General features: G+C 47.1%; 2 long non-coding RNA genes across 2 annotated transcripts in view; one reads left to right on the forward strand and one right to left on the reverse strand.

The window, feature by feature from the left end:
• The window catches only part of LOC119962403, a 123204-nt gene that overhangs the window by 93129 nt on the left and 4621 nt on the right, over positions 1–25454 (reverse strand). The window lies entirely within an intron of this gene.
• LOC119962402 lies at positions 12049–19240 on the forward strand. The gene is made up of 3 exons (XR_005459865.1): positions 12049–12126; positions 15460–15561; positions 19180–19240. It is a non-coding gene; the product is annotated as an uncharacterized LOC119962402 (long non-coding RNA).

Consider the following 25454-nt stretch of genomic DNA (forward strand, 5'->3'; position numbering starts at 1 on the left):
ACTGACAGTAAATATTGATTCAGTGTCACTGAAAAGTTTGATCCAAAGTAATTTCAGCTAACAATAAAAACAACAGACATAGGAAGCATTGTAGCAAGATAGGATGTAGCAAAGACCTGATAAAGCACGAGTGAGGCTTTTTCCACACAATGGATGACCTTTGTATCACACTGCCGACTGCAATATAACCATCTGATTTCATATCACAAGACAGACTGCTTCCCAGAGACAATTAAATGAAAAGCAAATATTTTGTTACTGTTTGCAAAATCTTTGCAACTCTTCCTTTTATTCGTCCAAATACTTTGTGAAGAAAATAGACTCCTTTTCGCTAGGGATGGAAAGAAACTCAAATTCTACCTCTGGCCTAAATGTCTCTTTTGTTATTCACTCTGTCACCTGTGGCAAGATATCCACTGAAAGAATCAAAAAACATTTTTGGACATTGGTCACATGTGGTTGGCAACACGTTCTTTTCAGGATAGCACCTTTTTTTGATGTTTTTTGAAAGGGCAATTTTTGTACTTCACATGTTGATAAATGTAACTTTTCAGTTCACACAAACTGATTTTGTTTCAGAATCACATTTTTGATACTTTTGAGTCTTTGCTTTGTAGCCACCTGGGGTGACCACTGCCCAACACAAAATGGAAGATTGCAAGGAATGCAGGGAAATTGGACATGTTGTAAAGCAAGCAGCTTGCAAAGCGCTTGTATATTCAGACTACTGCAGAAACCAGTTTTGACTGCTGCAGAAACCAGACAGCACTATGAAAATAAAACAGTTAGCATACTGATGAGGCGATACCGGGCAATCTCCAGATACAATGGAAACAAGTTAAACACAGATCGATACATTCAATGGAAGGCCAGACTTTTCAGCACCAAAGAAGTCCAAAACAATAAGTCCTAAGAACCGTCCCAGTGATCGAGGAATTGCCCCGCTATTGGGGAATTCAAATCAATCGATTGGGAAGAGACCCAATCGATTGAGAGAGTATAGAGGGTCTGCCCAGGTGGGCGCAAAACCCTGAGAGGCGTACAAGACAGAGACCGTGACCCAGCTCTCTCTCTCTCTGCCAGCCTTTCCTTGACCAGCCAGCCCTCCCAGCAGAACACCGTTGCAGCAGAAGAACCTTGAGGAGGAGACGTCTGGACAGCAGCCGCGAACAAGTAAGTCACAATGCACGCTACGAGAGTAGACACTCCTGACCCCCTGTAGTCCATAACTACTGGAAGCCTGCGGACCCAGGACAAAGCTAGAAGCCGTTGTTCCCTGATCCGGCAGTCCCCTTATCCAGATAGGTATTTGGCCTATTAGTGGTAGGATTAGCCTAATCTTATAGTTTTATATGCATGATTAGTAGATTACTGTAATATAATAAACGTGTCTTGTTTGAACTTACTAATTGGTGTATGGTTTTATTGCTTTGAACTTGACCTTGAAACTTGTGGTGGTATCTTAACGATACCTGGCGACTCCAAAGCTAAGTAACGAAACAGAGCCAAATTGAGTGTTAAGCACACTCACCCAGAATGAGCAACAGCTTCTAATAATATGGTGGAAAGAGCTAATATCAGTAATTGCCAACTTGCAAGCCCAATATTTCAATTGCCATGGTGATATCAATAATGGAAGCAGTCAAGCAGCAATTTTCACACTAATTATCACTGGGAATTTCTTCTGGCAGTTCTCCCAATTGTAGAATCTTAGAATAGTTTCAGCATGGAAGGAGGTCATCCAACCCATGTCCATGACAGCTTTCTGCAAGAACAACTCAGTTAGCCTCACTCCCCCCAACCCTTTCCCCATAGCCCTGAAGATCTTTCTGTTAAGGAACTATTACAATTCTCTTCTGAAAGCCATTATTGAATCTGCCTCCAACACACTCTCGGGCAGTGCATTCCTAATCACCTGCTATGTTAAAAAAAAGTTGCCCTCATGTTGCTGTTGGTTCTTTTTCAATTTATCTTGAATCTGTGCCCTTTGACTCTTGATACTTCATCCAAAGAGAACAGTTTCTCTCTATTTTTCAGAAAAGGGGCTCTGTTGACGTTAAGGCTGCTGATCTGTCCCCCCCCCCCCCCCCCCCTCCCGCCCTGCAATGAACATGCTTGGAACAAATTCTCAATGTCAGTTTCATCTGCACGAGTCATAGGGAAAAAATCCAATGAAAATCCTGTTGGATTGTCTGTCCATTGTAAACAGATGTCCATTTTAGATACATTTGGGGGCCTGGATTTAAGTTAAGATGATAATCCCTGTTATACCCTCATGGATTTTCCTGGCTGAAGGTGGCAGTTGTTTCCATGGTGTAAGCAATGAATTTGTAATCAGGTTCAATTGATGATTTAGATCCTCGATTTGCATTCAGGGGGAGTGCCTGTAACAGGCAGTGTTTTTTACTGCAATTGTATAGGGCATTGGTGAGGCCACACATGGAATATTGTGTGCAGTTTTGGTATCCTTATCTGGGGATGTTCTTGCTATGGAGGGAGTGCAGGAAAGGTTTACCAGGCTGATTCCTGGGATGACGGGACTGTCATATGAGGAGCGACTAAACCAGTTTGGATTATATTCATTGGAGTTTAGAAGAGTGAGGGGATCTCATAGAAATTTATAAAATTCCAACAGGTTTAGACAGGGTAGATTCAGAAATAATGTTTCTGCTGCTGGAGGAGTCCAGGACTAGAGATCATAGTTTGAGGGTAAGGGGCAAACCTTTTAGGACTGTAAGAAGTCTTACAACACCAGGATAAAGTTTAGGACTGAGGTGAGCAGAAATTTCTTCACCCAGAGAGTGCTGAATCTGTGGAATTCACTACCACAGAAAGTAGTTGAGGCCCAAGCGTTGTGTAATTTCAAGAAGGAATTAGATATTGCTCTTGGAGCTGAAGGGATCAAGGGATATGGAGTGAAGCCGGGATCAGAGTATTGAAATTGATGATCAGCCATGATCATAATGAATGACGGAGCAGGCTAGAAGGGCTGAATGGCCTCCTCTTGCTTTTATTTTTTATATATGTTTCTATGTAAGCATTTACTTCAACCACCCAGTGAATGGTCCCTTTGATGGTGGCAGCTCTGTGCGGGGCAGTCAGTTATTTTTAGGTTGATGCCAGGCTGTCTACTGGGCAGCTGAAGATAACTCAAAATTTCAGGACTGGGAGTTTAAACTACAAATCTGTAGAAATAACATTGAATGTTATTGAAAATACAAATGAAAACAGAACAATCTATTCTATCAAAGATAAAAGCAAATTACTGTGGAAGCTGGAATCTGAAACAACAAGAGAAAATGCTGGACAATCTCAGTAGGTGTGGCAGTGTCTGTGGAAAGAGAAGCGAGCTAACGTTTAGAGTCTCAATGACTCTTTGTCAAAGCCGGAGAGAACAGGAAATAGGATGAGTTTTATATTATTGTGTTGTGGCGTGGGGGAGCGTGGAGCAGTGGGGCCAGATAGAGGGCCAGCGACAGGTGGAGACTGACAAAGATGTTATGGACACAAAGACAAGGGTAATGTAAATGGGGATGATCAAGGCCAAGATGGGTGCTGATTGTGGCACATTAAGATTGTGTTATTGGCAGAAGGTAAGTATTGTGCCAAAGGACAACTTGGAACAGATGACCCAAGTGGGTTAGGGTGGGTAAAGTGGAGCCAATACTGATGGAAATGCGGATTGTTTAAAGAAACTAAATGAAATAGATAGAGCCCAGACCACCCACAACATCCACCCATTGCACGCACCCCCAACCACTCTCAGGCCAGCCTAGACCAGCCCAGCCTCATACCCATCTGACAGAGCACCGAGGCAGGTTGTAACCGTGTGAACAGGTGTTTAATGTGGCAACATATATACAGATTTGTGTCCTAGCCCCTATAACTAAACTGTGCCGTGCACCCATGCCGACTTAACTGGTGTCTAACTATCTGGCCTTATAGACCCTAGCGCTATGTCTTGGTGGATCCCCAAATAGTACATCAGGTGTGAAGGCAGCCTGGTGTGATTCCCGCCCTGCGGACTGGGTCCCCATTGGCGGCCATGTTTTGGGGCGACAGGCCCTGGATGGGTCCTGCTGCTGCTCGGGTGTCCCAGGTGGCATGGTGCCACCCTGTTCTGCCCGCTGCCCACCAGATGTGCCAAGACAGGAGGGGGATATCTGAGGTGCTGTAGTGTTCTGGCACCTGTCACCGTCACGGGCCTCATTACCTCCTCCCTTGAGGTGCCTGATGGCACCCGGGCTACTCCATGGGATAGGGATGAGAGTGGAGCTATCACCTTAGGCTCCTCTGCAACCAGGCTCTGCCAGTCCTGGAGGCCTGCAATGGTCTCGACCAGGGTCTGTATGCTCGTGGCCATGGAGCACAAGGAGTGGGCCATTTCCATCTGGGACTGCGCCACATCACGCTGTGACTACCTTCCTCTGTTTCTGCGCCATGTTGGCCAGTGCCTGGGCAATGACACCGACCTTCCAGCCATGGCCTGCAGTGACTGGGCCACAGTCAGAAGCACCGCTGTGATTTCCAGGTGGTTCTTTGCACATGGCTGTCTGTGAGACGGCAACCCTGTCCCGGGCCATGGCCAGTGCCAGCACAGAATGTCCCAGGCCTTGGATATGCTGATCCATAGCCAAAATCATTGCCCCATAATGCCTGCAACACGGACGCCACCCGTGCAGTGTTGCCCTGGGTGGCATGCATGGTCGGCACCACATCCTGCTCCTGCACGCAGTTGGACTCCTCCAACTGCACCTGCAGTGCTGGACGTTCACCGACAACCGCTCACGTAGTCCCTGGCTCTGCGACTGCATCATCGATGGGACTGTATCTTCCAGAAGCCCGAGACCCGTCTGGACGGCAGCTAATCCTTTGGGTCAGCCCGCATCTCCAACCGTCCACTCCCTCGGGTGATTCTACCTCCACCTGAAGTATGTATCAGCTGTGTGGTGCATACCAGATAGTGTCAAGGAGTCTCTGAGATGGTGGAGGGTGGTGGAGGCAGCTGTCACGGGAGATCTCTGTCAACATTGAAATAGAGCTCTAAGGTGTCATGAATGTTGGATCAAGGGCTGCTGTCCGAGCTGCTCTCATCGTCTCTGCTTAGCTCGGAGTCTGGCTGTGGCAGTGGCTGGGTGCAGGGGACACTGGACGGACCCGCCCCATTACCAGCAGAACCTGTCGGATGCAAGACAAGACGAATGATTAGACCGCGGACCGGGGTGGGGGGGGGGGGCTGGGGGGAGGGGGGGGGTAGTGGGGATGAGAGTGAGGGAGGTATGGGGGTGAAGATGAGGGTGGTGTTGGGGTGAGGGTGAAGGTGAGGGTGGTTTGGGGGTGAGGGTGGTGTGGGGTGGTGTTGGCTGGGTTGACACACATGTCACGGGGAACCGCAACACAGCCGGGTCTCACTTCCTCGTCCTCGGCCTGCGATGATATACATAAAGCAGTTCTGTACATAATGTTATGCGTGACCTCTGACCACTGGGTGGCAGTGTAAACCCACCCTGTGGCTGGGGAGTTGGGAGTAAGTCGTGTTGGAGGATAGACGTATTTTGCAGTAGCTCTACAATAGTTAATTAGTGTTAATAATTTATTATTTTATTTAATCCTAGTTGTCTTTACACACAGTTGTTTCATAATAAATTATTTAAAGTAGATGTTCTGTAGTTCATCAATCACTTCGGTCAGTCTACAGAGCATGACACGGCTGACTTCCATTCTGGCGACCTCCCGTTTCTCCGAGCCGCCGACTACATCCAGAGCCCTTTTCTCTGACATGGTGAGGGGCCGCAGGTCTGGCGGTCTCCCTCCAGTTTACTCCGGCGGTTATGAGCGGCCTTCTGCTTGGCAGTGGCCAGGGCACCCGGCCATGGCAACCAGTATGGGTGCTAGCATGTGGTGCAGGGTGGAAATTCAGCTGTCATCCTGGTGGGGGAGGGTCGGGTATGTGGGACTCTCCCTGGCTGCCCTGAGGAGGTGCTGGCCGATCCGGACGGTGTTGCTCAGGGCGCTGACCGCCTCTGCCACCTGCGCCCAGGCATGGCAGGTGGCGGTGGCTGGCAGCCTCCTTCCGGGGCTGGGGTACAGGGTCAACTGCCTCTCCTCCACCATATCCCGGAGGGCCTGCAGCTCGGCATCCGTGAAACGGGGTACCGCTCTCCTTGCTGCCATCTTGTTGGCTGGGATGGTGTGTGTGGGGAGTGAAGCGTGTATATGCGGCTGCAGCTTCTCAGTGTCAATCTTGAATGTCAATCTTGGACCCGGCAAATCCGGCACCGTTTCTCATTGGAATCAATTGTGTTTCACGTGCCGCTTAACAGCTGCTGAATCAGTCCGGGTGGGGCACCAGTTTTGCGGTCGTGGAAGTCCATGAATCCTGCGCCGTCGTCAACACTTAGTCTCTGGAATGGAGAATCTCGCTGATGGTGTTTATACATTCCTTTCTGATGTTATAAATAGGTATCGGGGAAAATCTTTCAACTATGTCTTGAATATGAAATCACTTCAGATTTTTGGAATAATCTGTAACATGGGTATTTTCAGTTCCATTTTAGGTTAATTCCCAAAGCATAGGTGTTGCTGGCAAGGCTGGCATCTATTGCCTGATCCTAATTACTCTTGAGGAGGTAAAGGTGGGTTTTCTTCTTGAAACACCACAAGCTGTGTGGTGAAGGCGCTTCCAAAATGTGGTTAAATTGGGGCTTCCAGGATTATGACCAAGGAGGATGTAGAATATTGAAAAGAGGCCTGTGTTCATTTGAGGAAGTTGCCAGGGTTGCCATGTAAAAGGCCAAGGCCCACTTAACAGTGACTGAATGCCTCTGCAGATCAGGCACCTCCCTCTGTCTTGTTATAGTTACATTTGCTTTAGGTGCAATAGATGGAACAATGAGCTTAAGCTTATCTTATTGGTGACCTTTTGCAGAGGAGAATGCCTGCTGCTAAAGTGTTCCTTAAAGCCACACAGATTTCTGAAAAATAGCTGTCTGACGTAACCGTTCATTTCGGTGTTTAATTTAAATATGTACGTCATTATTTAAATATGCGCGTCAACTGAAATTCAATCACTTACAGTGTCGCACACTATCATGGGGATCTTCGCTCAGTGACGAAGCAGGTGGAAGGAAATGTCAAGCTTGATGTAACCATATTGACAGCAAAATGAATAGCAACACATTTTACTCTGTATTGCAATTTCTAAGGGAGAAGATTATTCATGTTTTGGAAACAATAATAAGACAGAAATTAGAGAATATCTGCTGCCATGAAATATACAGTATAGTCAGGTTCATGTCAAAATGCTACCTGAGAGTAAGCTATGTTTTTAGTTGCCTACCAGTGCTTTTGGTAACCATGCATAGCAAATAGGAAGCAGTGAAACCGTCAACAACATGCCTTTTGAAATGGATGAAATACAGCTCCAGTATTGAACACAAGTTAATGGACCACATAGGAAGAGAGAATTTGCTTCCAACCTTAAAGACTATAATCCAGAAATTATTGTTACTAATATTAGCAAATTAACATATTAATATAACATCGCTTCATCTAATATTTTTATTACAGATGGGAACTTTAAAAATTTTTACCTGGATGTCCAGCTGTGCTAAAATAAACAGACATTAGAAAGTACTTAAATATCGTGAGATGGGCAGCACGATGGCGCAGTGTTAGCACTATTGCCTCACGGCGCCGAGGTCCCAGGTTCGATCCCTGCTCTGGGTCACTGTCCATGTGAAGTTTTCACATTCTCCCCATGTTCGTGTGGACTTCGCTCCCACAATCCAAAAATGTGCAGGGGAGGTGGATTGGCCATGCTAAATTGCCCCCTAATTGGAAAAAATGAATTGAGTACTCTAAATTTAAAAAAATATATTGTGAGTTAGCTGGCATTTCAGAATGAAAAACAAGGGTCTTTCATCTCCCCCAAGAAGCATGGCTGTGCACATCTTCAGTCTCAACCTTATGAAACCTCTTGAGATTTTCTGTATGTTTCGATGTTTTGGTTTTGCACCTCTTCCTGAAGTGCCCTACTCGGTTACATTGAAAGCATTGGGCTGAAATCGCCTGAAATTGATCACGGCTCTAGAGGCACTTTGCTCCACCTGGTGGGCCTATTGGTTGGTTAGGGTGTTGTTTCCCTTGGTCCGGAACGTTCCTGGTTCTGTGCTGTTTCACTAACCGGATAGTGGGGTTTAATTTGTACCATGTTTGCTTCCCTCCCTTAATTTGGATCTATGCTGCAATCCAATTTCTGATTGCCTGAAAATCAGGGTGGCTTTCTCAAAGGTCAGGCCATCCTTTGCTTGAAACATATCTTGAGTGCAGTCCGCCACTCCTACAACTATTCCATCCCTGATAAACTCAGATTTCAGGTCACCGTAATCTCAGCCTTCAGCCATTATACACAGACCATGAATGAAAGAGTTGACAAGTTATCCTCGCTGCTGGACATGTTTATTGAATTTAATCCTTTCGGGGATTTTGTACCTTCTAGGTTAAAATAAGCATTGGATAATTTTAGAACTTCATCTAATTTTATAGACCATTCATTGATTCCTTGTTGAGCTATTATATCATCAGCAATTGGGCCTACCAAATAAAGCAGCGTGTTAACTTATTCAGCTTCTTTTTTTCTATCGAAACCTGAGGAATTCATGTATCTAAGGAATTCCGTTCTCCAAAGTCCACAATCTTATAATTGATCTGGGCCTTGGATATTTCCATATTGATCTGGAAAATAGATTTCTGGTCCATGATTAATCTTTAAGTTGCTGGTTCAGCTTTAAGAGATATCCAAATATCTAACATGGCGCTGTTAAATGATTCTTCACAAAGGCGTTTCCAGGTCTGGCGGCCTTTCACAATAATGGCGTCCCTGATCTCAGCATTTATATTTTTTCAATAATGATTGCCTGGATCGACTAGCTAGAGCCTTCCCTGCCTTCGTGCAATATTCCAGCATCTTGAATGCTGATTCAGTTAGCGCCTAGTTTAGAATTAATATAACTTCCAAGTCAGGCATTGTAAAAGTTTTTCCTGTCTATGTAAAGCCCTTTATGTCTCTTAACCTTTACCAACTGAAGCTTGTTTCAAATGTTACTGGGGGATTTAGCTGGCATGAACCACAGATGTGTGGTGTGCTGCATATGTCAAATGACAGATGATGTTGTCAGAGGAACATGTCCTGATGTCTTGGGACAGAACAACATCAACAGAAGACTAGAGATGACTGTTATTAAATAACTGGATTTCCAATTGCCTTGGGTGGAATCAATTGTACACATGCACTGCTGAAAGCACCTGAGCATGCTGAGTACATCTTCTGGATATACTAATCTGTCCAGACAATGCAGGTAGGCTACAAGTCTTTGAATAAGGTCATGCCCGCAGCTCATTTTAAGTCTAAGGCTGCAGTGATCTCACCAGCAAGATCTTCCTGGGAAACTAATGCTTATCTTATTGCTTGCTCTAGTTCAGTTGATTGTTAAATTATTTTGTTCTGTGTTACACGAACTAATCTCTTCTTTGCCTATTTTATTTGAACCTGATGGAAAAACTGGAGGGAACATATTCCTGAACATTAAAAGGTTATTGATAGGTATTGAAAGGTTATTGAGAGGTTCTTGCCAGGGAGAGGAGTGAGAGGTCAATGAGAGGGGGCAATCTTAATGAACAGCTGCTCAGCGATGAGTTGGTTTCCATGCTCGCATAGGGAGTGTGCAAGTTGGTCTGGCAGTCAGAGTTTAGGACCACCACCATCATCTTTCTGTTGCCACAACCTGCTGCTGGGGGCTCTGCAGGGTTCTTGGACAGCAGTTGGCTGCAGTGGGGCAGGGAAGGGTGTCAGGGACCATCACGGGACCACCCAATTGAACTGCATTTCCTCATGAGCCGACAGTCACAGCTGAGAGATGTTAGTGGCCTCTCAATGACATTGCAGGGATCACCAAAGTGAAGCAATGATGCACACTCCTGCAGTACTAATCACACAACGAGTCACTAATTGATATCCGGGGTTTAGCGCCATTGTTCGCGGTGTGGCATTTCCCCACAATGATTATGAAGTTAAGTTCAATTGGACACCCACATAAGCTTTTAAAGTGTGTTACAGTCGTGATCCCAGACAATTCCCAGAAGACAAACCTCGGGGACACCCTCAACATATTGCACATTATTGATACTCATGTTTATTCCAAACACTGTAGTATTACAGTGCTGTGCATGAGGATGCCAGGTGCCTGGGCTGAAAGCAGCACATCCAGGCTTCTGGCCAAAGCAATCTAATAGCAGTTGCTCATGACTAGGGGGAGGGGGGAGAACCTTCATACACACGCCAAGGTGTAGATGGTTTCTGTGGTGAGCATTAGGTGACACAGGGACCAGGGCCATTAACCCATAGTCATTGAATCACTACAGTGCAGAAGGAGGCCATTCGGCCCATCGGGTCTGCACCGACCCTCCCAAAGAGCATCCTACCTGCCCTCATCCCCAACCTAACCTTTGCCACTAAGGGGCAATTTACATGCCCAGTCAACCTCACCAATAAGGTGCAAAAAAACCATCATTGCGGCTGGCAGGAAGCTTGCTGATTTTCCCAACCGCAACCGTGCTTAGTGCAATTCAGTGACAATTCTGCCACAGGACAGTGAGACCAGAGATTCAAACCAGTAAAAAGTAAATTTTGAACTGATGTTAGGAAATACATCCTTAAATAAACGTGGAATGGAGCTCCAGATATTATAGGGAAGGTGAATATTATTAAATTTATTTTCATATTTCTATTCATCGTATTGAAATTATTTTAGAAAAAGTTGTGATGGGAAACATTTATCTCCAGATCTTTGATCAAATGTTCATGTTATCATTGGACTAATTCTTTGTCTTAGTTTCAAAGTGTCTCTGGATGAAATAAGGTGGGGACACTAAAATAGCAGATTATGATGACCTGCAAATTGAGTCATCTACAATTTCCACCCCTTAGCTCTGCTTAATTACAGAATCACAGTATTGTTACAGCAGAAAGGATACCATGTAGCCCACTGTGTCTGTGCCATTTCTGGGTGTTGTGTTATGCTGCTTCGGATAACACAGGCTGCTACTTGATGCAGTCTTAACTAAAGGATGCTCCAGACTCTGAAATAAGTTCAACGTGTTTATTGAACTATTAACACAGTTCCCAAATGAGTTCGACTCTCTGCTAATCTAACTGTAGTAATTCAGTCTAACAGTACCATCTTGCTCTAAGACACGTGCTGGGGTGTGATCGTGCTGATCAACCCTGTCGAACTCTTTAGATGTCTGTCTGTGGAAAGAGGCAGGGTGTGATTGCCTCATCCCTTTTATAGTGTTTATGTCATGCCCCTTTGTGGTGATGCCACCTCTGAGTGTCCTGACTTGCTATTGGTTGTGTCCTATTCTGAGTGTTCATTGGTTGCATGTTTGCACCGGGAATTACCAATGCTGCGTTCTATCATGCCACCATATGTAAGGACATTAAATAACTGAGAAATCCAACCTCTTCTGGCCAAGATTTTGCAGCTGCACCGGGCGAGTCTCCCCCAGTAGTTGTGACACAAAAATTGTCATTTACTTCAGCAGAGTCATAATAGCCCACTGGGTGGGTGGGGCCATAATATCCCACTGGGTGGGCGGGGCCATAACATCCCACTGGGTGGGCGGGGCCATAACATCCCACTGGGTGGGCGGGGCCATAATATCCCACTGGGTGGGCGGGGTCATAATATATCACTGGGTGGGCAGGGCCATAATATCCCACTGGGTGGGTGGGGTCATAATATCCCACTGGGTGGGCGGGGCCATAATATCCCACTGGGTGGGCGGGGCCATAATATCCCACTGGGTGGGCGGGGCCATAATATCCCACTGGGTGGGCGGGGTCATAATATCCCACTGGGTGGGCAGGGCCATAATATCCCACTGGGTGGGCGGGGTCATAATATCCCACTGGGTGGGCAGGGCCATAATATCCCACTGGGTGGGTGGGGTCATAATATCCCACTCGGTGGATGGGGCCATAATATTCTGCAGATTGAACGGGGCTACAAAGTACTGCCCATGTTGCAAGATGAAAAGTTGCCTTTTTAAAGCTCACCAGCATAGGTGACAATAGATTTACTGATTACAATAAAGTAGAGAAAAGACATGAGGCGGGATTCTCCGAACCTGTGCACCGAAATCGCACTTGGCGTGGGGGGCAGAGAATGGGTGTCAGACCCGTGATGGGGTCCGACGCCGCTCTTGCTCTGGTCCCCGGAGAATTGTTGCCAATTGGGCGCGTGCGGTCGACGCGGCATCGGTCGGGGGCCATTGAAAGAGGCTCCCGCTGCGATACTCCAGTTGGCCGACATGGTTCCCTCATGGTTCCAGCCGGCGGGCACTCAGTGTGGCGGCTGCGATCTGAGTCTGCGGCATTCATTCACCGGGGGGGGCCTCCAAGACGGCCAGGCTATTGATCGGGGGCCACCGATCTGCAGACGTCAGCGATCTGGAGGGGGGCTGTCGTCTTGGTGCCAGTCTGTGGTGTGGGTCGGCTATGACGCGTGGGGCGGTCGACAGAGGCCGCCACCGTGCGCAAGAGCGGACCCTCGACCAGACGTGAAGGGCCCCGTATCGGCAGCCGGAGCCCTGCTAGCCCCCTGCAAATCACAGAATCACCCTGGACTTACTCCAGGTAAGTCCAGAGTGATTTGCGCGCATTGTTTTGCGGGCGTGGTGACATAGCCCCATTATTGGAGAATCCCGCCCATGATTCAAGGTCTGCTTCAAATCTGTTATTTAAATATTGTTATGCCTGGCCTTTTGTGGTTTGTAAGTGGCATACATGCCAATCAGCATATCCATGAGTAGAAGAGAATGATTAGCATTTTAGTGGCAGGCAGGAAATGTGCAGAATTTGCTGACAACTGGTAATTAATACTGAATACAAACGTTATGCTGGCATCATTATTTTGTACACGATGGAAGTCTGGATCTAAGTATGAATGGTGGTTTCCCATGATCAGCGCTTGTCTTGTTGGGTCCCTGTTGTGGCATTTCACGTTGAGCTTTACATCAACCCAGATTTTTTGGAGACATTGATACATTTTATAGGGTTCTCCAACGTTACAGAATTGAAGGTTTTCTTGGTAACACATACATTTGTGAGCAGGATTCAGCCCCTCGAGCCCACTCCACCATCATAGCTCATCTCCTCTCGGCCTCAACTTCACTTTCCTGCCTGTTCTCCATAACCCTTCACCCATTGCTCATTAAACATCTGGCGATCTCCTCCTTAAATTTACTCAATGTCCCAGCGTCCACCGCACTCTGGGATAGTGAATTCCACAGATTCACCATCCTTTGAGAGAAGTAATTTCTTTTCATCTGTTTTAAATCTGCCACCCCTTATCCGGAAACTGTGATCACTCCACAAGAGGAATCATATGCTCCACGTCTACTTTGTCAATACCTTTTATCACCTTATACACCTCAATTAGATCTCCTATTCTTCTAAACTCGAGAGAGCATAGGCCTAAACTGTTCATTCTGTCTTCATAAGACAAACTCCTCGGGCAGGATTCTCCTATCTGAGGGCAGAGTGTTGATGCTGTCGTAAAAACTGGAGAGTTTAACGACGGCGTCATCGGACCACTATGTGTAGCGATCCTCTGTCGCACAGGAGGCCAGCACGGCACTGGAGCGACCCATGCCGCTCCAGCTTCCAATACCGGTGTCAAATGGGTGCAGCAACACTTCCCTACTTTTATACTCCATTTGCCCTCCTTATTACCTGCTGTAACTGCATACTAGCTTTCTGTGACTCCTGGTCGAGGACCCCAGATCCCTCTGCACCGGCGCGAACGCGCGCATGCGCGCTGCGATCGGCACGCATGCGTGGTAGCTCCCTTATCCGCGTCGGCCCCGATGCAACATGGCATAGGGCTACAGGGGCTGGCGCGGTGCAAAAGAGGCCCCCACCATGAGAGGCCGGACCACTGACCGGTAGGCCCCGATTGTGGGCCAGGCCACGGTGGAGGACCCCCCGAGGTCGGACCCCCCCCACCCCCTCCTCCCCATCAAGGGGCCCTGATAGGGTGGATGCCGAGGCCCCGCCGGGTAAGACCAGATGTGAATGGCGCCGGTGGGACTAGGGCTTTTTGGGCGGCCAGCTCGGGCCATCCCGGGTTGAGAATCGCCGGAGGGGCCGCGTAGAGCGGCATCTGACCAGTGCCGCACCGACCGTACCACCAGCGTCGGGGCGGCGTTGCGCGAATTGCGCCCTGCCCTGCGATTCTCCGACCCGGCGTGGGCTGAGAGAATCCCGCCCCTCATCTCTGCAATCAATCTTGTGAACCTCCTCTGAACTGCTTCTCATACAACTTCATCCCTCCTCAAAGCAGGGGACCAAAACTGTACACAGTACTCCAGGTGCGGTCTCACCAATGCTTTGTACAGTTGCAACAACACTTCCCCACTTTTATACTCCATTTGCCCTCCTTATTACCTGCTGTAACTGCATACGAGCTTTCAGTGACTCCTGGTCGAGGACCCCAGATCCCTCTGCACTAAAGCATTCTGAGGTTTCTCACCATTTTTTTTGCCTTTCTATTTTTCCAACCAAAATGGATAGCTTCACACTTATCCACATTAAACTCCGTCTGTCAAATCTTGACCAACTCATCTAACCTATCTATATCCATTTGTAAATTTCTTGTTCCCTCAATGCATCTTACTATCCCACCAATTTTAGTGTCATCTGCAAATATGGCTATAGTACCTTTTATCGCTGCATCCAAGTCATTGATATATATTGTAAATAGTTTGGGCGTGAGGACTGAACCTGGTAGCACCTCACTTGCTACATCTTGTCAACTAGAAAAAGATCCATTTATCCTCACTAAAACGTGATCTCGCCCACAGTGGGCAGGATTTACATCACAACGTCTTGCGAGATAACGTTACATCTCGTGAAGCGTTGCGAGCCAGGGAGATCCCGGGAGCGAGATCTCCAGATTCTATTGGCCACACTGCACATGGCACGCTGCTTTTCGGGTGTAGCATGGCCCTTTGATCGTGCCCAATATCGCTGTTATAATGTAGGAACTATGGCAACCAATCTGTGTACAGTAAATCCCACAAACAGCAATGTGATAAAGACCACAGGTAATCTACTTTTATGATGCTTGATCCGGGATAATTATTGGCCAGGACACTGGGGATAATTCTCTTTGAAATAATGACCTGGAATTCTTCACATCGACCTGAGAAGAATTTGGTGATTTTGCAGAATTGGTGAAAGTGAATCAACATTTACAAGTGAATGCGAGTTCCCAGCATATAAATGGAGTTAACATTATAGCACCACTCCAGACATATTGCTGAAAAATTTAGTTTTCCTTCAACTGAAAATCTCAAGTAACTAAGCAACGTACTGTTGTTTTTGCTGTTTTCCAGATTATGTATCATGTAAAGAATCTCAGTTTGGTACCTAATCCCTGCTGCTTCAAACAGCCTCTGAACACTTTGATATAAGGAAGAACACAAGGTCATGCATGTGTGAGTCTAATAATTGCAATTTCGTGTAACACTTCAAGCTTAGTGAGAAAAGCCTTTTTTCATAATGGTGGATGTTATCACCACAATCAGCTTCATCTTTGTTGCTCTGAGTATACATTAGCTGGCATGTCATAGTGCGACAAAAAAATGGTGGATGTGTAATGCATCCTCAGCATTCAGCTCACCTGCTTGTCAGAGTGGTATATACAGAATGGAACTGTGGCAATGACATCCGAGCATTGTTAGATGGATAGTGACTGAGATACAATACAGTTCAAGTATAGAGGGAATACAGCCATCTTATCGGATGAAAATATCAATTGTTGGATTGTTTTAGTGATACTGATGTTGAAAGTCAGTGAGTGCCTGTTGGTGTTTTTGCCAGTGTTACTCACAACTAATCATGAGGTGATATCTTAAGAGGGAAATGATGACAACTGCTTTTCAGAACAAGATGCAGTTAATGTACATACCAACTTCTGAAACTCAAATGCTTTAATGTTCAAGTGTTCCTTTTGCTAATTCACTCTTTCGGATTTGTTCTTTTTCAGCAAGTTTGCTTCCTTTCAACCTATTTCTGCCTCTGCAACATCATCCATCTCCATCCCTACCCTCAGTTCATCTGCTGCTGAGATCCTTAACCCTGCCTTTGCTACCTTGAGACTTGACAATTCCAATGCTTTCCTGGCTACCTGCCATGTTGGACTCATTCAAACACCTGTGTCCGAGCTTGTACAAAGTGCTGTTCACTTATCACCCCGTACTTGCTGACCTCCAGTAAGTCTCATAGGAACGAGAGGAGGCTACTTAGCTTGTTATGCTATTCAATGAGATCATGGCTGACCTGTGACCTAACTCCACATACCCACCTTTGCCCCCTATTCCTTAATACCTTGGGTTAACAAAAATGTATAAAGTACAGATTTAAAATTCACATTTGAACTAGCTTCAGCTGATGTTTAAGGAATCAAGTTCCAACCTTTGTGAGTTGTGAGGTTTCATTCACTCCTTCACATTGCCTAATTTTTAGATGAAGTCCTGTCGTATCCAGACTACTCAGTCAGTGTAAATAGTTATAAAAACAGAAGAAACTGGGCAAACTCAGCAGATCTGACAGCATATCTGGAGAGAAAAACAGAGTTAACATTTCAAGTCTGTACTGCTTTTCTTCAGAACACTTGCAGCATAACTAGCCTTAATAGCTTCTCTCTATATGCCCTACTGTTGCCCTGAATATCTTGAACGCTGTAATCAAATCACCCCTTAAAGCTTAGAGTTCAGAGAGTAGAAATTTACCTCAGGTGGTGGTGCAAGCAACCACCAGAACTGAACATCAAACCCTGTGCACAATGAGTGACCAATAAATCTCACCCATTTTACACCACTAACACAAGCAAATATCTTTCCCCAGGTATCATTTGGTAAATTTATGTTGCACCATTTCCCAGGCCAATATATTCTTCCCAAAATGTATCCCCCAGAAGCGCTGCCACTAACTCCAGTTGTGGTCTAACGCAGGCCTGTGGAGCTGAAGCATGAATTCTCCCCCCTTGTATTCTAGTCCTCTGGATATAAAGGACAGCCTTCCATGAGCCTTTTAAATTATCTTCTGCAACTGTTAATGACATTGTGATGATATCTGTATGTGGACAGATCCAGCAGTGCCTCAATTTTTAATTTCTCATCCTTGTTTTTAATTCCCTCCATTGCACCTCTATTGCTTCACCATTGGCAGGAGTGTCTACAGTTGCCGAGGCCTCAAGCTCAGAATTCCCATCCAAAACCTATCTACCAATGTTTCTTCCTTTAAGAGGCTTGTTAAAACCTACTTCTTTGATCAAGCTTTTGGCCGTCTCTGACTCATTGTCAAATTTTGTGAACCCTCTCATGAAGCACGATGAAACATTTTACTATCTTAAAGGCGCGATATAGATTCAAATTGTTGTTGCTGCTCAGGTTTATTTCATCGCTTTCCAGCAGCCATATCTATAAGCCCAGGACAAGAGAAGCATATATTGGTATTATATGTACCGACAAGCATATGAAATAGGAGCAGAGGTCGACCATTCGGCCACTCCAGCCTGCTTCTCAATTTGATAAGATCATGGATGATCTGTTTGTGTTTTGAATTCCACCTCTACCTCCGATAACCTTTGATTGTCTTGCCTAACAAGGCAGTCATAGGTCATCGGGGGTAGATGGGACAGTGGACCTATGACGGCATGGGAGCACAAAGGTGGCATAGTGACACAGTGATTAGCACTGCTGCCTCACAGCTCCAGGGTCCCAGCTTCAATTCTGACCATGGGTGACTGTCTGCATGGTGTTTGCACTTTCTCCCCGTATCTGCATGGGTTTCCTCCAAGTGCTCCGGTTTCCTCCCACAGTCCAAAGATATGCAGGTTTGGCAGATTGGCCATGACAAATTTCCCCTTAGTGTCCAAAAGATTAGGTAGGGCTAAGGGGGTAGAGTGGAGGTGTGGGCTTAAGTAGGATGCTTTTTCCAAGGGCTGGTGCAGACTCGATGGACTGAATGGTCACCTTCTGCACTGTAGGATTTTAAGAATCTAGCTACCTCCTGTCATGAGAATGTCACTTTAAGGAATGTTTGGTTGCTCATGTTACTGCTGTGATGTCAGAGTGTGGGTGGAGCTGAGCTCTGGTTCTGCTTTTTAGTTTCACTTTGAGAAAACATCTTGGGTGTGTCTGGGTTTTCCAGTGAGCTGCAGCTGAAGTTAAACAAAGAGCTGTCCTGTTGATCTCTGCCATCCAAAGACTATCTCTGGATCATTTGGTGAATTCAGAATTATAAATGTTCTCAATAGTGAATGTGAACATAATGTGCTCCTGTTTAAAGGTTGGTTAAGTCTTTTGGATGTTAAAATGACAGCTTAAAGGATTACTTCGTTTTGTATTCTTTGGGGGTTATCTTTGAATTAATAGTTGCTAAGATATTAAAACTGTTTGTTTTAAAAAGGTTAACTTGAATTCATAGAATAAACATTGTTTTGTTTTTAAAAATACTGGTCCATTTCTGCTGTACCACACCTGTAGAGTGGGCTGTATGCTCCCCATACCACAATTTATTAAATGTTGTGGGTCAGGTGAACTCCATGATACATTTTGGGATTCTCTAAACCCTGACCCATAACACTCCACCTTAAAAATACTCAGTGGCCTCGTCTCTATCACCTTCTGATGCAGAGGGTTTCAAAGGTGCAGAAACCTCTTTGAGAAATAATTCTCCTCATCTCTGTCCCAAAAGGCTGACCTCTAATTTGACTGTGCGCTCTAGTTCTGGACTCACCCGCAAGAGGAAACGTCCTTCTCACATTCAACTCATCAAGACCCTTCAGGATCTTATATACTTGAATCAAGTCACCCCTCACTCTTCTAAGCTCCAGTAGAAATAAGCCCAGTCCGTCCAACCTTTCCTCATAAGACAACCCATTCATTCCAGGTGCTGCTTGAGGCTGAATGTAAAACTGTTCAGAGCAATGGCAGCATGTAGGAGATATAACCTTCCTGAAGAGCACAGTTTGTATGTGTTGGGAAACAACAGCTCCCATATGTAATTCAAAATGCATAATATCAAAATGTTTTCCAATTTATTTTCAGGAAGTACCAGAGAAGGATGGGGAGTTGGTGAATGGAGAAAATGCAATGATGCCAGTGAGGTAATATGCACAGTAGGCTGCCTCGATTGACGTGCAACAAATACTTTTAATTACAAAAACATAGATTTATGTTTTAATAATATCACACATAGAGTGTGAGTGAGAAGTTGGCATTGCTGTCTGGGTACTGGATGTTTACTTCTGAGACCAGGGTTCATATCCCTGAGCTCCTGGAGAGACAATTGCTGAAGCTGATGGTTGGGATTATTTCACATTTTATCATCCCTCTGGAGGAATATTTCAAATTGATTAAATATTGGGAATACTGAAGACATTCCAAATTATTGTTCCTTAGCTACCAACTCTACCCCTCTCCTGGGCAATAGTCTGAGGTGAAGTCAGTCTGTTTGCAACTCTGGTGTCACATTTGATTCTGTGATGAGTTTCCGGCCTCTCATTTGCACCATCACTAAGGCTGCCTATTTCCACCTCTATAACGTCAATCAACTTTGGCCCTGTATCAAGTCATCTGCTGCTGAAATCCTAACGTACTATGCCTTTGTCTCCTCCAGACTCAACTATTCCAATCCTCCACAGGTTGGTCTCCCACTTTCTACTCTTTATAAACTTGAAGGCATCCAAAACTCTGCTGCCCATGTCTTAACAGCTCTTTTCCCCTATCACTCATGTGCTCACTGGCCTACATTGACTTCCAGTCAGGCTATTCTTGATTTTAAAATTCACATCTTTGTTTTCACCCCCCTCCATGGCCTTGCCCATCCCCATCTCTATAATTTCCTCCAACGCCACTGTTGTACATTTTACACCTTGAATCTGTACAGAAATGACACTAGATTCTAGTTTCTTGTGTGTAATGGGTTTTATTCACAGTGCTTTAAACTGTCTACACCTTGTTTCTAACTCCAGCTTCCTGCTCTTTCTACAGCTTATTTTCCTTTTCTCTCAGTTCACACCCAGGTTTAACCAATCAAGAACAGTAAGCATCAATTGTATAAAGATTCATATAATCAAACATGGAACAATTGAACAACTGAGGGCTAATCCCCAAACTCTCTGAAGTACCTGCACTTCTCTAAATCTGTCATCTTGTGTATTCCCAATTATAATCACTCTGATGGAACCATCAATTCACCAGACACGTGCTTTCAGATATGAACAGTGGTTTTAATCTACTTACTACAGAGCCAGCCTGTTACCCGTCGATGAACTCTCGGTGAACTGCAGGCTGACTCTGGACAAGGGTATTTATACAGCAGCACAAGGGGGAGGAGTCGTGGGCAGAGCCAAGGGTGGAGCCCTGTACAAACTCCTGAGCATTCCCAGAGCTACTCCCCCTAGTGGTCGGATAACGCTACTGCACTTACAAAGATACAGTGTGAATTACCAAGTTACATTCACCACACACACCACCATTGATATCCGTGTCGCTAGTTGCGTGGGCCCCAATTTCTTGAATTCCCTCTCTAAACCTCTCGCCACCTTGTTTTTCTCCTTTAGGGCACTCTTTAAAACCAACTTATTTGACCAAGCCTTTCATCATCTAACCCAATATCACATTTTGTGGCTCCATGTCATACTTTGTTTTATAGTGCTCCTGTGAAGCACCCGGGGCTTTTTCGTTATGTCAAAGATGCTGGATAATAGGAGTTGTTCTTGTTGATAATAATTTACTTTGAAGGGCAAAAAAGTCAACTATTTTATATACAATCATTATTGTGGTGATAGACTCCGTTTTTGGTGGCAATAGTTGACCGAAGGCATGGAAAATATGTCTGTGATTCCCAAAATATTTATGTAGCTTAAGATTCATGAACAACTTTATGTTTATAGGAATGATAATGATTTTGAAAGTAGTTTGTGAAAACTAACAGCCCCCAAAGTCCATCGGAGATCCCCCCTCCTTCTCCCCCACAATGCATAATACTGCCCATCCCACCGCCATCAGACCCCCCCACCAGAGCCACCCATCAGATCATCCCTCATCACACACACCCCCATATCAGAGACAGCCCACCATATTAGAGATTCATGAAATCCTTGCAGTGCAGGAAGAGGCCATTCGGCACATCGAGTCTGCACCAACTCTCTGAAAGTGCACCCTACCTAGGCCCAGTTCCCGTCCTTCCCCCACCTAACCTGCACATCCCTGGACACTAAAGGCCAATTTAGCAGGGCCAGTCCACCTAACCTACACATCTTTGGACTCTGGGTGGAAACTGGAGTATCCGAAGGAACCCACGTAGCCACGGGTTGAAAGTGAAAACTCCACACAGACAGTCCATACAATCTCAACCGAGATTATGCCTTCATAGAATCATAGATAGAATCATAGAATTTACAGTGCAGAAGGAGGCCATTTGGCCCATCGACAGGCCCTTGGAAAGAGCACCCTACTTAGGCCCGTGCCTCCACCCTAACCCCGTAACCCAGCAGCCGCACCTAACCTTTTGGACACTGAGAGGCAATGTAACATGGTCAATCTACCTAACCCGCAGGGGCAGCACGGTGGCGCAGTGGTGAGCATTGCTGCGTCACGGCGCCGAGGACCCGGGATCGATCCCGGCCCTGGGTCACTGTCCATAAGGAGTTTGCACATTCTCCCCTTGTCTGCGTGGGTCTAACAGAGCTAACCACTGCGCCACCGTACCACCCATGGCTGGAGAATAACGTGAACCCATGAACATTTGACTCAGAGGTAAGCTTGTTGCCACTAAGCCAAACATCTTCGAACCCCCCCTCTCCCATCAGTCACTTCCTCTTTTTCTCAGCAGAAAGCATTCAACTGCTTTTGATGTGGTGACGACCTGAGAATCATAGCTAGATGTGGGGTGACCCAGCAATTCCAGTGGTGGTGGGGGAGGATAGCAAGCAGGTGCGGGTGGGAGGGGGCGGCAGGATTTGTGTTGTGGGGTGGCGGGTGGCCTGCCGTCTCACCTCGCTATCAGGCCTCTTGCTCAAAATGCGTCCCGATAGTGGGATTCGGAATGGAATTCTGGGAGCTCCCTGTCATGCATAGATTGGCAGGTCATGGGAGGGTGAATCGCTCCTGGGTGCCACTCCTAGCACCAGTATAGACCAGGAGCGATTCTACTCTGGCAGGAGAACATAGTTTCCCGAACAGAGAATGTTGCCCTGGATATATATATTTTTGGAAATAGTTCCTGTAATATGCCAGGCAGGGCTTACGGGGTGAGAATGACTATCTTCCCCGTGGTTCTCGCGGAGGACGGGCTCCCCCATTGAGGGGCAGGGAACTCTACTCAACCATGTATAAAATGTCAGGTAGTAAGGCACCAACCAAGAAGAGACCTGATAGGGATCTACGGGGAGTTGTACATAACGATATTGGAACTTAACCAAAGTTTGTTATTCTTACTCATTGTGGAGACCCTTGTCCTTCTTAAAATGGCGACGAGGAATAAATTGGTTTGCCATCGATGCTACAACCTACCGGGCTGAGTCACCTCCCTGAATTTCTGGACCAAGGTTCGACCATACCTCTGTTTGGGTGATTGCAGTGTTGAAGACTGGAATCAGTATGCAGAAAGGATGCGTTACCTCTTCTGTGCCAACAACATCACAGACAATGAGCGTCAGGCAGTCACCCTGCTGACGGCCAGCGGGGCGCATGTGTTCGGGGTGGCCAGATGTCTTACATACATGGTAGCAACAGATACACACTCATTCGACCAGCCTGTGGCGCATGTTCTTAACCTGACCCCATCAGTGATCATTCAAAGGTATTGGGCGGGATTCTCAGACCCCGCGTTGGGTCGGAGAATCGGCCGGGTTGGGGGGGGTGCGAATCACACGAAGCCACTCCGACGCCGGTCCGCCAATTCTCCGGCAATGTGGTGCCGGTCAGGGGCTGCTCAACGCGGTCCCCCGGCGATCCTCCCCACGTGATGGGCCGAGTTCCGGCCAAGTTAGGCCGAGTCCCGCCAGCGTCATTCTCGTGTGGTCCTACCCTGCAGGACCTCCGCATTCATGCTGCATGGGGCAGCCTAGTGGGGGTGAGGGGGATCCGACCCCGGGGGGGGGGGGGGGGGGGGGGGCCTCCACGGTGGCCTGGCCCGTGATCAGACCTACCGATAGGTGGGCGGGCTCATCCTGGTGGGGGCCTATGTTCCTCCATGCTGGGCCCCTGTAAGTCTCCGCCATGTTGTGCGGGGTGAGCGCGGAAAAGGCAACCTACCCACATGCACAAACTCACGCCAGCCATAGCGCACATGCGCGAACTCACGCCGGCCGTGGCGCGCATGTGCGAACTCGCGCCGGCTGTGCTGACAACTGATTTGGCAGCTGGAGCAGGATGAGGCCCTCCAGTGCCATGTTGGGCCCCTGTGTGGTGCAGGATCGCTGATCCTAGGGGCCAGGTGGCGCAGTCATAAAACGCTCTGGCGTTTACGACGGTGTCAACACTTAGCCCCAGGTTCAGAGAATCCCACCCATTGTTTTTAATATGGTAGAGGGGATCCCCGGTGAGTCTGGCACAAGTTCATAATCACGGTTATGGAAGATAGCTGAATTTGTGAGTATGCAACTGTTCTATGACATGCTCCGTGATAGTTTGGTCTGCGTTATAAATAATATGGAGACACAAAAAAACATTTGGGGTGAAAACTCCCTGACTTTTGAACCAGAGCGACAGATCTCTTTGTCCTGAAAGAGTACGGAACACGGCGTACACAAAATACAAGGGATTAGAGGGGCCTCACGGTAGCATGGTGGTTAGCATCAATGCTTCACAGCTCCAGGGTCCCAGGTTCGATTCCCGGCTGGGTCACTGTCTGTATGGAGTCTGCACGTCCTCCCCGTGTGTGCGTGGGTTTCCTCCGGGTGCTCCGGTTTCCTCCCACAGTCCAAAGATGTGCGGGTTAGGTGGATTGGCCATGCTAAATTGCCCGTAGTGTAAGGTTAATGGGGGGATTGTTGGGTTACGGGTATACGGGTTACGTGGGTTTAAGTGGGGTGATCATTGCTCGGCACAACATCGAGGGCCGAAGGGCCTGTTCTGTGCTGTACTGTTCTATCTAAATGTTTGCGGCGTATTAAAGTTCCTTTGTTATTTGAGAATGTTCCTCAGGGATCTAAAGGTGGAATGATGTGGTATCATGCTCCTTTTAAGAGGGCGAGTCCCCAGAGGGTCATGTGATACAATTGGCCTTTGGGGACGGAGTAGGTGAACCCTGAGGGGTGGAGCGTGCATTCCCAGCCAGCTAGATGTTTGGAGTCTTGAATCATGGTGGGCTGGATTCTCCAAGAGACCATGCTCAGAGACCAAGTGCTGACGCTGGGACTGAATCGGTGGACTACCACAACAACAAAATTGCCACTGTCCCAGACCAATTCATCAACTATTAATGGGCTAGCATGGCTCAATGCGGAACTGCAGTCGCATATTAGCTCTTCACTCTCCCCACACGCATCCCAGCCTACTAGATGGCAGTACAGAGAGCGGTACCCCGGTTTGCAGATGTGGAGCTCGAAACCCTGTTGGACCCCGGCGAGGAGAGGCAGGCCATTCTGTACCATGGTATGGGATGGAGGTTACCAGCCGCCCTCATACATCATGGCTGAGAGTGTCGGCAGCATTCCTCGGGCGCTGACCGACCTGACAGATGGAGGTGGCACAGTCACTGAGTGATGTGGCGCAGTCCAAGTGGGAGGTAGCACAGTCTCTGAGTGACATGGCGCAGTCCCAAAGGGAGGTGGGCCACTCCCTGTGCTCCATGGACGTCAGCATTGAGACCCTGGTTGAGACGGGAGTGGGCCTCCAGGACTGGCAGCGTTTGGTGGAGGGGAGCTCCAGTTGCACCCCTGTCCCAAGGAGTATCCTGGGGCCATCGGGCAGCCCAAGGGAAGAGGAGTTGATGCGGCCCGTGCCAGTGACTCCCACAGTAGAGGTGCCGGAACACCACAGCACTTTGGACTCCCCTCTCCTCTCCCCAGCACATCAGATGTGCAGCAGGCAGAACAGGGTGGCAGCACACCACCAGAGAGCAGTCACCAAAAGGGACCCAGGTCATAGGCCGGGAACTGCAGCAGGCCATCTCTGCTCCTAATGTACTGCCTGGGCATCCACCTGTGTGGTGAACCACTATGTACACCTGTATTAGGGGATGTAAGGTAGGATCTGTACTACAGGTTCGCCGGTAGCCCCTGCCGGCTGGCTGCGCCCACTAGATGTATAAATATGCGTGTCCTCCATTGATCTGCCATTTCGCCAGCTGCAGTAGGAGGCCACCATCTGAC

This window comes from Scyliorhinus canicula, chromosome 2 (assembly GCF_902713615.1).
Source record: "Scyliorhinus canicula chromosome 2, sScyCan1.1, whole genome shotgun sequence".
NCBI classification, from domain to species: Eukaryota; Metazoa; Chordata; class Chondrichthyes; order Carcharhiniformes; family Scyliorhinidae; genus Scyliorhinus; species Scyliorhinus canicula.